We start from the raw sequence: 5,682 nt of genomic DNA, 5'->3' as shown, positions 1-5,682 counted from the left end.
TCATAAGAAACCTTATGCAAAACATTCTAGGTACTAAAATATTATCACAACATTAAGGAAGAATTAATTCTAGCCCAGTACGAAGAAGGAGGTGGCTTAGTATTTATCATAGTGCTCAAAGTTTCAACAAGTAAAGGTTGAACATCAACACCTCGTTGGATTGCTGACTTCACTACCCATTCCTAAAGAGAAGTGGGAAATAATTTATTTAGATTTTATCATAGGACTACTAAGGTCAAAGAGGAAACATGACTCCATAATGGTGGTGGTGGATACCTTAAGTAAGGCATCCTATTTCATACCAATCCAATCTACCTATTACACAACACAAATTGGTAATATCTTTATGAGAAAAAAAAATCGATTACATGGAATACCCAAGATGATAGTATCAGATAGGGATGCCAAATTTACGTCAAACTTTTGGAAGGAATTTTTTTAACACATGAGCACTAAACTAAATTTCAATACCCCATATCATCCTTAAATGCATGGGAAAACTGAGAGAAATGACTATATTTTGGAGGGCATGCTCAGAATGTATGTCATGGATAAACCTACAAAATGGGAGGATTTTCAGTATTTATCTGAGTTTTCCTACACCAATAGTTATCAAACATCTATCAAAATGAGCCCTTTCAAGCCATCTATGGTAGAAAATGACATAGCCCTCTCAAATGGAGTGAACCAGAGGATAGACTGATACTCAGGTTAGATGCCTTAAAGGAAAAGGAGCAAATAGTGTGAAGGATTTAGCAGAACATTAAAATCGCACAAGACAGACAAAAAATCTATGCAGACAAGACAAGAGTGTATAGAGAATTCAAAGTTGGACATCATGTTTATTTGAGGGTTAAACCAAGGAAAAGTACATTAAGGAAGGGAACCTGTCCAAAATTGGCACCACAGTTTTGTGCACCGTTTGAAAGTTTGTAAAAAATTAGAGCCATAGCTTATAAATTAGCAATCTTGAGTCACATTAAAATGCATAATTTTTTTCATGTGTCTTTACCTAAGAAATATGTACATGATAGTTCTCACATTATTGATTGGAAAATGCTACAAGTGGAACTCAAAGGACACTTCCCGGTATAACCTCTCTATATTCTAGACTTCAAAGACATATGGCTCAAGAATCGAGCCGTCATTCAAGTTAAAATGCAATGGAAGCAATTTACTCCCGAAGAGTCTAGGGTAGGAATGAGAAGATGAAATGCAAAAGAATTATCTAGGTGTTTTAGGAGGAAGTAACTGCAAAATAAATGTCAAGGACGGTGTGAATAAAAAGAGGGGACAAATGTAATATACCTCCATTGTTGTAATGTTTTTTTCATTGAGACTTAATTATTTATTTAAGAATGAAAATCCACGAGGTACATTGAAATATTATGTAAATACATATTTTTATTACTAAATAAATGGAAACTAAGTACTTGGGAATGACACACTTGAAAACGATATTTTTTCCAAAGAAAGAAAAACAAAAACCTCACTGATAAATGAGATTGGAATAATTCTTTCATGATAAAAAAAATTCTAGAAAAGGATTTAAGGGATAGGAGAGTAAATTCATTGAATCACTTAGCTAGTGAAATATGCTAAGCTTAAATAAGAATAAAGCACCACGGGAGAGAAAATTTGGATTTCAAGGAAAAGCCTAGGCTAGTGGATAAAACGTACCACAAAAGAGGGATGTTGCTGAAGGGAATTAATCATGGAAGAAACGTATGAAATACCGAAAGAAGGGATCAATAAAGGTTGTTGATACCTTGAAAAGTGAGTCTCACCTCGTAGGTGAACTCAAGGAAATCGGTTCAAGGTTGGGTGGTAAAGGTGTCAAAATCCCAAGTGTGTGTTCTTCACACAATGACACTGGTTAGGCTATTCTTGTATTGATTTACTTCATTAATTCATGAAATTTTTGTTAAATGTTGTCATTTGGAATGCCTTCAATTTACAATTAGTCTTTTGAGATTGGATAATATAGTTAAGATAAAGATATGTTTCAAATTTTGAATTCAAATAAAACTATTTTAGAAAATTTGAATTTAGAAAAAGATATGTGTGAGATTTTGAATTCAGATAAAAGTATTTTTGTAATTCCAAATTCAGAGAAATATATTTCTGTAATTTTAAGCTCAGATAGTGGTATTTTCTTTGATCATGAATTTGGATAATCTTAATTGAGTCTTATTTTTGTTATGCATGTAATTTTTGAAGATTAATTTAGTTGTTTACAAATAAAATGCTACAGGTTTAACGATACATAGATTTTGTTTCTTGAGTTAATATGTATGGAGGTTATACTTACTATTAGGTTGATTTTTACGATTACCCAACATGAGATTTGGATTAAAAAATATAGGGGCTTAATTATTTGTTCTACAACCACGCTAAGTGTGTATGTCACTTATGAAATCTTGTGAATACTACAAACTGATTCTAATAATGAATAAGAACTCTAGTTAAAAATAGTTGAATGTAAATAGCTGATGAGAGAATGATGTTTATAAACCAGTATAATAAACTGAATGAGAAGATCTCATAATATATTAGGTTGAATACTTCATTAGACAGCCGAGAAGGAGTCACAGAAAAAATAATCAATTTGAATATGGCTTCAGAGATAATAATAATATAATCTAGTTCCTTATCAATGCATGCCTCTTAATTAGTAGCTAACTCTAAATTTGGAATGAGTAAAGGAGTGGTGCATGCAAGGTCCTTACAAGTCATATAGAAATTACCGAGTCTAGGTAAGCCCTTAAAAAAAATGATTATCAGAACCTAAGATATATCTTCCTAGGAAGACAAATATATTGCATAGAAAAAAATTAAATTCCGTTGTAAAAATTTGAAAAATTAAACTAAAGGGAATTATAGTATTAGTAACAAACATAGTTTCCTCAACAGTCAAATAGAGATTTACTAGCAGGGTGTGACCAGAACTGTGATATATATATATATAGGAATAAAAAACTAACATTGTAATTTACGAAGGAATAAAAACGGTAGTTGAATGGAATCGAGATGTATTACTAGAATATAAATACATTTATACATATAAAATTAGAAAAATAAATAACCCAGAAATATAACCATGACTATATATAGGTATTATTCACATACGGTAGAGTAAAGAAAACATTACATTTTATTTAGCGAAGAACCCAAGGAATATATCAAATAATATAAGTAGTTTTTTTGAATATGTAATTATTATTATAGTCAAGAAGTTGGACCATATAAAATAGATGGTGTGCATAGAGGAAAATTAATTACAAAACACCATTGGAATAGACAGTGTTAACATTAGGTGACCCAAAGGTTTTCTTTTTTCCTATATACAAACCGACGCCTCATCACACATTGTGCTGAGTATGGACCATCATCAATTAAGGTTTCACAAATTGAATAGCTTAGATAGATAAAATGGAAATTCATAGCACAAAAGTTCCTGAATGCCAGAACATTAAACTCATAATAAATCTATATCCCTCGTGATACCAGAAATTTTCCCAAAGAAAAATAAGTCCATTAGTCTCTTATATGGCAAAACAAATGTAACCAACCTGAAACCACAACAACCATGGGAACATATATCATAGCTGACAGAATGATCTCGCTGACTAGAGGTAACCGGAAGGAGCAATGACTACCTGCAAATCATGGAATATAGAGAATGAATTAGGTAATATTATCATTCCAAAATGATTTCAACAAAGAACCATTAAACCTCGAAGGGAAACCAGTCTTACCTGTGTGGGATCTGAAGAAATCGGGGAGTCCGCACCTTTAAGCTCTGTCAACAAGTTAATTAGTACAGTAAATCCTAGTGCAAGAGAAAATGATTTCATCCATGAAGGGTAAGCATAATGAAGGCATAGACTACCTTATTGTAATTTGTGTGGCGAACTAGAGATATAGTGCACCAAAAACCCTGAACCAACTCGGTGGTCGAGAAAATCCCTTATCCTTCCTATGATTTCCCTACAAAACCAGGAAGAACCATCACTGAATTCATACCCTTAAATGAACCATTGTAATAGAGCAAAGATAAGGAAAGAAGACTTAAATTAAGGTTAAATTGAAATGTGATTGTAACCAGTTACCTGGAAGGGGCATAGTAAGACTTGAAATGAAAACCACAAGAATTTCCACTAGAGGCGTTATCGAGTGAACTTGTAGTTAAACACTGACATGAACGCACAAAGGGTGAGAAATAATGTGAAAGGAAAGAAAAAACTCCACGAAAAATTATAAACCTTCATAAATTAACTATATCATCATCACATAGAAATACGAAACAATATAGCTACCTCACGAAAATACCAGAACAAAGGAATTTATCAATTTAGCCACAGTGATACCTGGAAGCAAGAAAAAAAATGCGAAGTGAAAGGGACACAACCTCTAAATCTCCACCATGATTTATTTAGGGTCACATGGAAGCCATGCACCACCGACAACTGTCGAAAACACACAACAGGGCCACCAGGTGAGGAGGGCGGCAACAAATGTGACATAATCCCCACTATCCATTGAAAAGGAGGATTAGGGTTGGAAAATTTAATCTCCACCCTTGATCAACTCAAGAATCATCTTATCCATTGAACGCTTCCCAAAGAGCCACCTACGCTCCATGTGATGGAGGCACTTGTGGCACAAATAGATTGGTTATCACATTCCCAAGATGAGACCGTATAGAGATCAATAAATACAAAAATTAAATAAGGATGTTGTATGGGAAAGAACAGGTTAATGTGCATCAAGGAAACCACTTAGGTATAAATTAAAAAGGGTTTTCATGTCATTAATATGGAATGTAAGAAACAAAGATTCTACACATGTAAATTATAACATTAAAACCCAAATATACTATCGTGGATTTACGATTATGGATACATGAGGGATAACACGTCAGAGACACATATGTAGGTATATAAACTGAGTAAGTATATCATATAACACATAAGGCCTTAACCCCTTTAACTTATGGTTACCACTAGATTAATGAATAGGTCTGCAAAAAAAAATAAACAAAGACAAAATTGGGATTAAGGTTATGAAATACTTAAAGGGAAATGAATTATGATTACTTTAATGATACATATGAATTTGTGTGTAGATGTATAGGGATAACAAAAAAAATAAAAAATGCTTTGGCATAGTGATTGTAGAGCTGTGATAGTAGTTAAAAGTTAAAAAAGACACATATATAGATTATATAAAGCAATTGAAAAAAAAATATATAGTTAAGTTTTTTAAGAAGTCTCACTGTTTTATGTCTAAGTAAATTTTGATCCATTTTATACATAAAAAAATGTGACATAAACAATGAAAAATTAGAATTTCTCTCTCTCTCTCTCTCTCTCTCTCTAGATATATATATATATATATACACACACACACACACACACAATCACACACTCAAATATGTTGAGCTGCAAACATTTTATTGAAACTTTTCACTAGTATTCATCTCAAGAGATTTGATCCCTCTTAGCTCTTTCCATATGTGTGTTTAAGATGGATATATATCAGTATTTATTTTTTCTTAAGAAAATATTGAAAAAATATTATCTATTAAAATAATTCCAACTTTTAATTTTGAACATACATAAACTAACTCATCTAAGAACCACCATATTACCTTTGATACATTCATACATATAAGAGAGC

General features: G+C 32.2%; 1 long non-coding RNA gene across 2 annotated transcripts; it reads right to left on the bottom strand.

Annotated features, from left to right (window-relative positions):
• Nucleotides 1–3,238: 3,238 nt before the first annotated feature.
• Nucleotides 3,239–4,497, bottom strand: LOC149218646 (uncharacterized). 2 transcript variants are annotated; one of them, XR_016248633.1, is made up of 5 exons: nt 4,320–4,497; nt 4,113–4,195; nt 3,893–3,990; nt 3,759–3,802; nt 3,239–3,659 (listed from the first exon to the last, which is right to left on the bottom strand). It is a non-coding gene; the product is annotated as an uncharacterized LOC149218646 (long non-coding RNA). The 2 variants fall into 2 exon arrangements; XR_016248632.1 differs by lacking the exon at nt 4,320–4,497 and having other exon boundaries at nt 4,113–4,310.
• Between the last annotated feature and the right edge of the window lie 1,185 nt (nt 4,498–5,682).

This window comes from Pinus tabuliformis, chromosome Q (genome assembly GCF_031772625.1).
Source record: "Pinus tabuliformis cultivar Carrire ecotype Pingquan chromosome Q, CPIR1, whole genome shotgun sequence".
Classification (NCBI taxonomy): Eukaryota; Viridiplantae; Streptophyta; class Pinopsida; order Pinales; family Pinaceae; genus Pinus; species Pinus tabuliformis.
Note: the sequence above shows the minus strand (reverse complement) of the source record. Positions and strands in the feature narration are given on the sequence as shown.